The sequence below is a fragment of the Tympanuchus pallidicinctus genome, unplaced genomic scaffold (genome assembly GCF_026119805.1).
Source record: "Tympanuchus pallidicinctus isolate F22 unplaced genomic scaffold, pur_lepc_1.0 scaffold2, whole genome shotgun sequence".
Classification (NCBI taxonomy): domain Eukaryota; kingdom Metazoa; phylum Chordata; class Aves; order Galliformes; family Phasianidae; genus Tympanuchus; species Tympanuchus pallidicinctus.
Window position 1 is genome coordinate 39,156,230 of NW_026294721.1, and position 12,999 is coordinate 39,169,228.

The following is a 12,999-nucleotide window of genomic DNA, read 5'->3' on the forward strand; positions in this document are numbered from 1 at the left end:
GAAAACAAAATAGCATCAAGGGCTCACAGAAATGAAATGGCACACAAATGAGGGGAAATTGGGATAGAAGGGTTATGCAGGGATGTAGGGTGACTGTCACAGAGGTGTCAGCTGGCCCCACACTGGGCAACATGAGTTGCAATGCTGAGTTTTGAATGGTAAATCTAACTGAGGAGGCAGAAAAGGATCTCCACCAGCGCAAGGAAGCTGGCCCCGTCCACCTGCTGCATGAAAAACCTCTGCAGAGGAAACCTCTGCAGAGGAAGGTGACAAAAGGGCAAGGATCTACAAAAATAGGGAGTGAGAGGTGGGGGCTCTCAGGTGCATGAATGGCCATTGCAAAGAGAAGATAGGCAATATCTCATGGCAGTGGCAAAGAAAAAAGGAATTTACATTGTTTTTCTGTAAGCAGAGGAGGTTATTTTTTGGTGGAGAGAGCACAGTGCCTTCCTGCAAATAGGATAGAGCAGCAGTAGCTCAATAAACCCTAAGCCATTTCAATAGCATTTCTGTGGTGCATGCCACTCTTCATAGTGCTTCACACTATGTCGGTATCTGTGGCATTCTGTTAATTTGGTGCACATGTGTTTCCAAGCGTGCATTTCTAATAACACATCCCCTGCCAGAGGTCAGATCTCATCTATGTGAAAATGGGAGAGCAATCTGACACCAATATCGGGCGGGAAGCAAGAGCCAGAGCACACAGCTAGAAAAATCTTTGCCCTCTCTTGGTGAAAGCTGCTGGTCACTCATTTTGCACCCATGTAAGCAAACCTGAATTGTAACACAGCAGTAAAATGCTGTTTAAAACCTAAGAGAGCTGCTGCATTCAGACAGTGCAAAGGCTCAACAGTACTTGCTCATGCTGCAAGATCCCAGGATACAGAAGTGCAATATTTAACAAATAATGAAATCTAAACAGAGGTAGCCCTTGAAAGTTTCCACTCTTGAAAACCTGACTCCCCTACCAGCCAAGGTTGGACTACAAGAAGGTTTTTTGTCAGAAGTAGGGCTCAGATTCTCTCCTAACAGCATTTTACTTCTTTGCCCACTGATTTTTGTTTTTTCCTCTTCATCCTTTCAGAAAATCTTTCCCTTGTCCAGCTAAAACTTTCATGATTGCTGACATAAAGTGAAAAAGATGCTTTGCTACACTGATCTGCCCCTTTTGTAATCTATTAGCAGAGCTGGCAGGGAGTTTGACCACAGAATTCCTTCTGCTTCCTCAGAAGTTGCTCATAAGTTGCTCATAAGTTCCTCATTTGTGCATTTGTGTCCCTGAAGATGACTTATTTCTCTTGGTGATTGTTGTTTAATATAAAAAGAACATAGAAAAGAGGAAAGGGGAACGTTTTTGGGGTAAACCAGGGTGGTTGTATGCAAAGTCAGAGATTTACGTCAGCTGACAATGGGGCTGTTACAGAGATTTTCAGGAGAGGATACAGAAGGCAAAAGCCTGCTTTGTGCCTGCTGAAGGAGCCCACACACCGTTAATGTGATAATCAGGCAGAGAGCAGGTGGGAAATAACTTTCTAATAAGAGCTTGGCTGTTTTCCTGCCCAAAATAATGGCAGGCGGAGACCGAGATTTGTGACTGAAAATCACTTCTCTGATATATCTGTTGGAAAAAGGAGGGGGAACAAAACTATGAGATGGGATACCAGACATTTTCTTGTTTTGCTACCAATAAAGGCCACATTTATTACAAGAAAATTGAAATCCTATTGATTTTTCTTCTGAGATGATGTGTTCCAAGCTTGACATTTAAACATGAAACTCTGAGCTCCAAAGTTTAATCATTTACTCCTTGAGAAATACAGTGTATGGAGCTGCTGAATGAAAGGGCATGCAAGGTAAAAATGATCCTTCCTTAAAAAAAAAAAAGAAGAAGAAGAAGAAGAAAGGGAACAACCTCTCCCATTCATCGGCAGTGAAAAATGATCCTGGTACCAAAGGGAGGGAGTGTAAGGAAACCTGAGAGAGCCAGCAGAAATAGTGGGGAAGACAGAAAGAAGGAAAAAAAAAGGTTATTCTGAAGAATGTCACAAGACATACCCAAATAAAATCGGTAACATTTGCAGTCTTTGGCTTTAGGGCTAATGGAAAGAACTTCTCCAACAATTTCAGAGCTCACCAACAGCATGATGAGAAAGCAGCCACAACGGCAGTAGTGTTCATTAAGGAGCAAAGCCCTCAGGCACTGTTCATGCCTCCCTAATATGCACTGAAATCAGATGGTTTCTTTGTCAGAAGCAAAACGTAGGGATGGCAAATTAGCATTCAGGTGCTGTTATTAGCATAATTATAGGGGCAAAAGGCTGACAGTTATAGCTGCAAAGCTGGGGCTGGGGTCAGAAATGTAATGGAGAAATAAATTAAGGCAAGAGCGTGCATTAAGAGCCAGAATTTAGACACGGCAGGTACCAGGATGCAAAAGAGCCCTTCCTCCTGCTGGTTCATCGTTTGTCCTCTGCTGATCTCCATGGAAATAACCAACAAGCCAGGCTGGATGTGAGCTGGGGCCGACATTTCACGCACACCCAGGGTTCTACCCCACAGCTGGCAAGGGCATGGCCACTCTCCCTCACCTTTTGACTTGGCATTTCTTACAGCAATTCTTCAGCTCCAAACCCAAAAGGTACATCCAAAAATATCAGTCCTACGTGTAAGAGACTGAGAAGCAGAGGAGTCAATGTCCCAAACACTCAGTAGAAGAATAAAAGGAGATCACCACAGTAAGGAGTTAAGGAGAAGATGGAAGAGGGAGCCTACAGAGGTAGTGTTCCTCTGAACTAAACTCTTGTGAAATCTTGTGAAGACCACGCAGACATGTTGAACAACAGCAGGTGAACTTACTGGGGGCAGGAGAGAGCAAGACCCCCTTGACACTGCTCCTACTCACTGACCCATTTCCAGAGTTCTATCTTTACCCATGCTTTATGTCTGCTTGCGTTTATCGAGCTTCTCAGGAAGGCCGGTCATTTTCCCCACCCTAAGTGCCTACGTCTTCACCAGCTGAGTGGTTCCCCCTTTGAGGCACCTACATTTTGCCTGTGGGTGCTGGCACCACAAGCAGCATCCTGACTTCTCTAGCAACATTACCATCTCTAGGATGAGCTGCCAAGACCACCAGGTACACCCCCAGGGGCTGTGCCAGCATCACAGGGTGTTGCAAGCTGCTGACTGGAACTGCATACACCCCTAAACTGCTAAAAAAGAGAAAAGAAAAAAAAGGAGAGAGATATGGCTTGCAATGGATTTGCATGTTAAAATAAGACTGAAAAATACAGATAATCATCCTGGTGACCTCTCCATCCCTGTAAATTTGGGAGACCTGAGAACAGCTGGCTTTTGGAAGTGTGAGGTCGTCCTTTTCTCACGGTGATGGTGCTGTAGTGGGAGGTGTTGCAAAGTGATTTGGCTCCCTTTCAAACCAGGACGCAGGACTCTGGCTCCTTTTGAGAGAAAAAAAAAAAAAAAAGGCAAAAAAAAAAGGCAAAAAAAAATGAAAGCAAGAAGGGCAGAAGTCCAATTTTTTTTGCAGACAAAACGCCAGGTGCCCTGGCTGCTTTGGCTGAGAGAGGGGAGCGGTGCTGCCACCCAGTGCCCCCCTGCGTGGTGTCACAGCTGGCTCTCCAGTTTGTTGAATGCAAGTGTGAGCCATGCCAGAGTCGAATTGAAATGTGTCCATCAGCAGCAGCATTGTATGGGCATCTGCTCCCTGGAGATGGCAGAGGATTGTTATCCCAGTGTAAGCTCATTTTGTGCTGACATTATTTGCCTATTCAAGGGGGGGAAGGAGTCAGTTTTTCCACAAGAAGTATGGAAAGGATGCATACAGTAGCTGTGCTATGAGCAGAGCAGTTCCAGGAGGTTATTTTTATGCTGTACAAACATCCCACTGATCAAGTGGCTGCTCTGTATGAGCCAACAAATCCAGAATTGCATCACAAACAGTTTTGTGGTTACCCTCAGCTTATGCAGACTGGTAGGTTTGATTTTAGCCCTGTTTGAAACTGACCCTTGGCAAAACCCTAAAGCAATGTGATTATTTTGTGGATGGCTCAAAGCCTTGGGCAGACTGGAAAGAAGCACACCAACTCCTGCACATGGCCAGGCTGGAAGAATGCCTAGGAATGCCTGAGGATGCTCTCTGATATTCAGCATCCTTCACAGGGCTCCCTGGGACTGTACATCAGTCCCATAGGTGCTGTGAGCCCAAGCAGCAAGGTGTCCCACACAGCACCCAGCAAAAGGTCGCAGCATGCCCCAGGCTGGAGGGTTTCCCAGCTAACCCCCCAGCAGCACGTGGGAAACGAATCGCCCCTGCTATGGGGGACACTGGCCCCTGGGAGTCAGTGCAGAGAGAAATCAATCCTGGGGATACTGCGTGGTTTCGTTTGCTCACTGTGGCACGACGAGTGAAATAAATTCTTTGCAAAGAAAACTCATTTCAGGAAACCTCAGGGCATCTGGCTTTGTTTGTCAATGCAATGGCCCTATGAATCAACTGTAACCGATCTGATATTTAAAAGACAAGGCTGTAAATATTATATATTGAAACATTATTTTTATGGGGCTAAATTTGTTCCCTTTTTAAATTTCCTGTGCTGTTTACAGTACAGCACCGAAACTTCCCCCCGCAGCGGGGAGGAACAACTGGCAGCATCAGGAGTGGCTGTAAAAGCACACAACAGAACTGAGATCCGGCGCTGAATCAAAGCTGAAACTTCAGAAACACGATTTTGGTCTTCCCTGAGTAACAGAAAGCAACATAATCTTTCCAGGCCTGCCACACTGAGGACTCTTATCCGTGTAGACTTTTGAGTTTATATATATGTGTGTGTTTGTATATATATATGTGTGCGTGTATGTATACTTACACATATACATGTCAGGGAGTGAGCATGACAGAAGGGTTGTGCATGAGGGCCTTTCTGCAGAGGATTTCAGGAAAGCTGGCTCTATTGCTTGCTCATTTCCTTATTGCCTTTCGTCACGGTGTGGGTCAGAGGGCTGTTGGACAGTCACATCCAAATACATTTCAATTAACTGCCTGCATGGCCATCAGGAAGAAACGTGATGAAAAATGGATGAATTTTTGCCTTTCTTTAAAAGGGGGCAGGGGAGAAGGGAAATTAATCCCTTCTCCATTTGAACTGGCAGGCCTTGTAAGGCTTGGAACACATCTGAGAAAAGCAGAAAGGGATCTGAACTTGCAGTAATAAGCAGATACTCAATATGCCTTGATGAGTGAATGCATTTGCTGTGCAAAGAGCCTATAGAGAGCTAAGTGTTTGCAGCAATGAGAATGGGAGATGATTCCCCTTCTGTGAATTTGCCTAAGTACAGAATAAACATCTATTTTGTTTCTACTTGCCTCTTTTTCTAAAGACCAGCTGTCTGGTAATGCATATAATGATGGTCTCACCAGGGATGAAAGCCTGAATTCCTATTCATATGCAAAATAATAAGTGACAAACTTCAGATTTGGCCCAAATGCTGTTGTTCACTTTTCCAAATGAAGGAAATTCCAGTTTGCCTTATGTCTGCTGCCCAAATGCACGACAGGTGTCTTAAAATTGGATGTTTGTTGTCATCGATTATTCCTCTTGGAGGATATGATCTGGCCATCAGGGAATATTGATACATTGAAAAAATGGAGCAGTCTCCCACACCGGCATCACAGGGCAAGGGACAAGCAAGCACTAGCACATGCAGAAATGCTGGCGGGGTAACAGCTGTGCTTCCTCTGGCATCTTCCTGAGACTGAGAGAATAGAGGAAAACAGGATTGAATATGAGAGTAAAGGGCTTGAGGCAACTGGGAAAAAATTAGGTGCTTTTTGCAAAACTAGATCCTGCAAAAGCGACTATGCATTTTCAGGCAGACTTCTCAGTGCTTGAAAGCCAGTCACCATCAGGGCTCTCTGAAGCCCTGCCAAATTCTACCAAAAGTTCATACTAAATAAAATGGAGAATTTTTTAATTAGTTTTGGTTTGTTTAGTTTGAGGTGTTACCTACTTGTGAGCTTCTATTTGTGAGTCTTCACAAATCCCTTTCACTTCTAAAGGAGGCCATTGGATTTGGTAGGAGGGCAGGGGCCTGCTCTTAGCAGGAAAGGCTGCACTGGCAGTGTATGCTGGGAGCAGGGCAGTAGGGACCTGCTTAAGGAAAAGCAACAGCTAATGCAAAAGCTGGGGCTCACCCCTGGATGATGGAAGATCTCATTCTACAAAGAAATAGATATAAACAGTCAGATTTGCCACTGGAAGACCAAAAACCCAGGTTGTTCCTCCCCTGGGGCACAAGCTCACTCAAGCACCACCACAGGCCTGTTTGGAGGAAAGCATGGGTTGTGTACCCAGGTGCTGGACAAGTGTTTTTTTTCAGACTGGATACTTGCCTTGGGACTGCATCCTTCAGAGGGAGGAAATTATTTAAGAGGAAATAAGGAAAATCTGGTGATTTTTTTTTTTTTTAATTACATTTTTTCCCAAGGAAGAAGAAGTGTTGGGACAATATTTCTTTCCTGCCATCTCTCCTGCCATCTTGAAATGAATGGAGGCTTCATGGCAATGAGGCAGCTGCGGTCTGTTAAGAGACTTGGGGATTTGGACTGGCATGGGCTTTATGCTTAGCCTCACAGCTGGTGCAGGTGCATTTCCAGACATAAGAAGCAATAACATTCCCAGTGGAAACATTCAGCTGTGGTAAAACAGACAGAAATCTATTATCCATGTGAATGCAATGTCAATGTTTACAGAGAGAGGTCAAAGAAGAGAGCTTTGCTCGGTAAATGTCAGCTCTGGAGGAAGAGGAAGCATTACTGGCATTTGCATTCACGTCAAAGCAGTCCCTGCAATGCTCCTGAATATTAAGAAGGTTTATATACCTCGAGCCCTCTTTGCCCCCTTGCAGTGCTGACTGCACAGGCTTCAGTCACCTCTCAATAGCCTGGCAGTGACTGTGGCTGTTTCCATCCCATTTCTCTCTTCACTGGGGGTGCAGGTGACAGGTAGTTGTGCAGCCGCAGCAGCTGGGGGCAGCTCCAACCCAGGAGATGCCTCAGGTCTCTTCCTGCATATGGGAAAGCAGCCAGGACAGCAGCCTCGTCCAATCAGTGCCCTCATTCTACTTGCAAAAGATGCATCTCACTATTTTGCATGCATCACAGTGTTATGCCAAATGAATTGTTGTGTGATTTTCAGCAGAGATTAGGGCACATTGCACACTAATGCATGGAGCACAGGAACAAGCAAGAACAGTTACAGGCATGCAGATGCCCAAGTGTTTACAGCAGCCAAACAGCTCTGCCAGGGTCCTGCACCTTTCTGTGGGTTTGCAGATAAATTCTTGGGGCTCTTACACTGGAAGCTGTGAGGCTAGGGTCCTGAAGATGGAGGAAGATGCTGACTCACATCTCCCTTACTTCTCTGCTGAAGAACATGGTCATCCCTTTGGCAGAGGCAGCAAGGGCAAGCCAAAAGGTGAAGCTCCTCTTGCTCCTGCAACCCAGAAAAGCTGTCTGTTCGTTGAGTCATGAGGACACCTCCTACCAGCTTCTCTGCAACAGCTGGGCACTGCAGACAATGGCCACTCAGAAGATTGGCTCTCCTCTGCACATTCTGTCCCTTCAGACACCAGTAATTCAGCATATAAAACAAGGATTGACAAATCAGTGCCCTGCCTTGCATTACCTTGCCCTGCCTTGGGCCAGTGGCACAGACACAAGCTCCCTTTACCTTGTGGTGCACTGCAATGGCACAAAGTTTGTTTTTGGGGATGAGCATCTAAAGTCTCTCCAAGGTCCCCAGGAGGTAACAGAGGGTCTCTCTCCCCTGAACAGAGTTCCACTGTGCGGATGCCACAGCCAGACCCCACACAGCGCCTCACCTCTGTCACCTAGAAGCTATCTCGGACCTCCTAGTTCACCTGGCTGCTTCCAGGTGCTCCCTTGGTGTTGTGCATAATGCACAACACTCATCATAGCAGCCACTGCTGTGAGGATGGCCTGCTTATCCTGCAGGGAGAGGGGAAAGGAGAAGCTCTGCGGGCTGAAGAGGCTGTCTGGAGCTCAGCATTCCCCAGTCTGCCTTCCACACAGAAGGGTTTCCTTTTTACTTCTGCCCTCTGGGAGAAGGGCTCTCTCCAGAGGACAACAAGTATTTCCCCGCCAAAGGGATCTGGCCACTTGTTGGCGAGGAGTCCACAGCCCCTGAGTAGCTGCGAGAAAAGAGTGAGAAAGCTGCAAGAGAAACAGCCCCAGTGCAGAAGGTGTGCCCAGCTCCAGGAATAAAGCAGAGCAGATGTGAACTCTCAGGGAGAGCACTTTTAGACCAATGGAGAAATCATCCCATTTTGTGTTATTTCATTTTGTTTCACAAACAAACCGTGCTGTAAAGCTGATCCCCATAGGACTTAAGGTACTCTGCACAAATTGATGGTTGGGTCCATAGCCCTTGTTTATCAGCAAAGCTCCACTTACACCAAAAGGACTCCACTGCTCTCCATCTGCCAAGGCCCTTATTCAGTACCCCATTTCAGTGTTGACCCTGAGGAGCTTCGAATCACAGCTTTGAGCACAGAAATACTGGGAAATGCCAGAGTTTTTTAGTAGTTTTAGGCTTTGGGAGCATGACAAGTCTAAGGGAGACCTGGCACACATAGGCAGAAAGAAATGGGCACATGTTGCTCTTTCTGCCACAAAAAAAATAAAATAAAATAAAGAAAAAAAAAAAAGGAAAAAAAAAGAAAAAGAAAAAGAAAGGAGAACTTGGCTCAGCACTCAGCCCCCATCAGCCATAGGAGTAGAGGAATGGGGACCCTCTACCACTGCAGAACTAAATCTGGTTTATCACAGAAAATATCACCTCTGCTTGTACTGAACAACTTAATGCTATTTTTTCATGGATCATACACAGTTCATTTGCTATCTAAAAAGCCATTCAATCAATTATGTGTTTTTACATGTTTTCTGGAGCAAGATACACTCTTGTTTTGGAGTTGCTATAGACAACTTCACACAAGGGCTATCTGTAGTTTCTTGGCATGTGGCTGACATAGACCTAAAGTAACAGCTGTTTAGCACTACATTCAGGAGCGGATGTTGCTGTGAACTACAGAACCAAACAAGGGAAAACTGACCTAAAATTCCCCATGGGTACAAATACCCTTCAGCTCTGATATATATATTAAAAAATAATAATAAAAAAGACCTCAAACTACAAGTGAATCCATCCTACCAGAGTGCCCATTTCTTAATGTTATTGGAATCTAAGCTCGGCACAGAAAATATTTCATAGTCCTCCACGGAGCTTCAGTATTCTCAGTATTCAGGTTCCATTATTTAGTGCAATGTTACACTACTACTGAGGGCATTACTCCTGCCTTTAACATGAGTGATTGCTATTCAGATGGAGTGTTTTTCCTAATCTGCAAACAGTACAGATTCCTTGTCCAAAAGCCTTTCTTGTTCACTGGAAAATCAAAGGGATGAAAATGGTTTATACAGTAAAGTTGGAGCCTAGTAAAAGTAATTGTTACATTGATATGTGGGATCCCAAGACTGGGCGCAGAGAAAAATACTGCTCTTGTGTTGAAGGTAGCAGAGAAGTTTTCAGAAGGCAGAAATGCACTGTAGCTGACTTCACATTTAATCCTGCTTGGTACTTCATTGTCATGCTTCGGTACCACATCTGGGGAAAAAATCAGCTCATATGCCTTCTCAAACTCAGAATAGGCTTGCAATGAAAAAAGTCCTCATAGCACTGAAGGTCTCATATAGTATAGTGGTAGAGGTAGACGAAAGGATATACTTAGCCAAATTTTCAAGCTGGTAGCAAAGGGAAAGCTCATTGTGGTACCCACGCAGAGGAGCCAGATGTCAAGTTTAGACAAGTCAATTCATCTAATTCCTGGAATTATTTTTCAGGAAAATTATTTCTGGGAAATAATTCTGCAGTGCAAAACAATATGTCTTATTTCTATCTTCTATTTCTTATAATTCTTATAATTCTTTTCTTATAATTCTTATTGAATATGGTTATGTGTTAAAAGAACTTTTTATCTTCAGCTTTCAGTCTGTTTTGAGGCACCTTCCTTCTCCATTGTCTAGATACAGAGTTACAGTAGAAGGAATCTTTAGAGTACATTGAAGTGAAAAATATTCCTTCCCAAATATATTAATGAGGGCTAAAGGGTGTAAGATATTATCACAGAGCTGACCTACAGGAAACATTTACTATAGCTGCAAAGACTGGCAGAAAACAGCTCCTGAGGCTACAATAACTCATGCTCAATACATAGAAACTGAAATGTCATCCCACTGGCATTAAGAGATCTTAATGAATTAATAATGAGAAGTGATAAAAGAAGCTTTGTCCTTGTTTCACCCTAAGGATGGTTCAAAGGAATGCTAGAAATTTATGGGTTATGTGTTGTTGTTTTTTTTTCAAACAGAAGTGTCTGCAGTAAAATTTCTCTTCAGTCCACAATTGCACAGCAGTATTTAGTGAAACATTCAACACTTATCACTTAGGTTTAGGTATATAAACTGCTCACTTGGATGGGATCAGGAAAGCCAAGGGGCAGATGGAACTCAAGTTTGCAAGGGATATGAAAAATAATAAGAAGGCATTTTACAGGGACATTCATCAGAAGAGAAAAGCCAAGGAAAACACAACTCCTCTGAAACTTCCCCTCCAATAAATGGGAAGGGAGGAATAACTACAATGGACCTGGAGAAGACTGGGGTACTCAAACAAGTTCTTTGCCTGAGTCTTTGCCAGAGTCCCAAATGGACTCTGTTAGAAAAGCTGGGCATGTGATAGATATCTGATTGCAAAAAAAAGTCAAAACTCTTTCCTGATGGCGAGTTTGTTAAGCAGCGTATGGAAAACATGACATTTACAATATGTCTAGATAAAAAAAAGATGGATTTTTCTTAAATCAGTTTGTCTCACCAGCCTGGTAATCTGAAAGAAACAGGAACATCTATCAAAAGAAATTTGGAGGGTAAAGCTGCTAATTTCTAATTTTGTGCTTTGGCGATAGATGAAAGTACTGATGTAGCAGATACGGCTCAATTTGCCATTTTAGTAGAGGTACTGATAACAAATATAATGTCACTGAAGAAACGGCTTCGTTGGTGCCATTGAAAGACACAACTAAATCTCATGATGTGTATGAAGCAGTGAAAAAATACATTAAAGGGATTTTCTTTAACCTTTGTTAGCATATCTGGTATAGCTACTGATGGTGCCCCAGTGATGGTTGGCAAAAAAGTACTTAGAAAATTAATAGAAGATGATGCAGTAACCACTGGTGACTCACTTCTGATGAGATATCACCGCATCAGGCAGCAAGAACATTTGTGTGCAAAAGCTTTAAACATGGATAATGTCATGCAAATCATCATCAAAGCTGTGAATTTCATAAAGTCCAAGAGACTGAATCATCACCATTTCCAGGAGTTCCTTAAAGGTATGGATGCTGATGGGGTCATCGTTTACTTTTTGGAAAGAAGGTAGATAAGTTGGGGTAAAATGCTGAAAATACTTCATGATTTGTAAAGTGATATCAAGTTCTATATGAAATCAAAAGGAAAATTTTTGCCAGAATATGAGGGAATATTAAAAATTACTCACATATTTAGCACTTCTGGTGGATTTGTCTGTTCACTTAAATGAGTTAAACATGCATCAGGTGAAAATCTGAAGCTATCTGTGCTATGTTTCAGACTGTAACAGTATTGGAAATGAAACAAATTATGGCAAGCTCAAGTTGTGGCAAATAATTACATGTATTTTGATACGTTGGCTCAACATAGTCCTGTCAACAGTGAAAAATATGCAGCTGTACTTTCCATTTTGATAAATAAATTTGAGAACAGGTTTCAAGATTTCAAAAAAAAACCATCAATTTTTTGTGTAATTGTGACTCCATTTTCAGTCAGTGTAGATATATTACTTGAACATTTTCCCATGGAATTTATAGAATTGCAATCAGACCTTCAACTCAAAGAAAGATTTTGTCATGACTCTGCACCAGACTCCCTCTTACCAGAGAAAAATATGCCTCACTTCACAGCCACACCATGTTCACACCATCAGTTTTTGGCAGTATGTACATTTGTGAACAATTGTTGTCAAGAATGAAGCACAGGAAGAGTAATATTTCATCAAAAATCTCTGATGAACACCTTGAGAACTCACTAAGAATGGCAACCGCTACTACTGAATCGGACTGATGCATCAGTTTCACAAAAACAAGGTAAAAATCTCACTACCTTTACATTTGTTGTTGTTTGCTTTAATTAAAAAAATACATAAAAAATAAGCTTGTTACTTAAATACATTAAATTTATTATAGATTTTGTATGTGACCCAAGCTAATTCCTGTTCACTCAGTGTGGCTCAGGCAAGCCAAAAGGTTGGACAGACATGGATTAGATATTAGGAGGAAGTTCTTTACTCAGTAGTAAAGCACTAGAACGAGTTGCCTGGAGATGCTGTGGATGCCCCATCCTGGAGGTGTTCATGGTAAGACTGCACAGAGCCCTGGGCAGCCTGATCCAGTGGGTGGCAATCCTGTGCACAGCAGGGGTTTGAAACTGGATGAGCTTTAATGTCCCTTCCAATCCAAACCATTCTACAGTTCTATGACTCTCAAGACGCTTAGTTTCCATAGAAAGCAAGACTAATGAATGCTTGAATCTCACTGGAAATAATGAGTGTAATGAAGAAATGAAGCTGCTGAAGAACTCAAGGAGAAATTTTCGTTTCATATTCTAACTAGATTCTAGCGATCTTCTACTGAAAATGCCAATTATTGATTTTCCTAATGACTTGGAAGAGTAGTCAGTGTTTGATTGAGCCTTACAATGACATGTGAGCCTCAGAAAACAAAAGGGTTAATTTCTCTGCAATCTTTTTCTCAAGTAAACAAAGCACATTTTCCTAAGTTCTCCATAGATCAATTGCATCTTCCACACAGTAG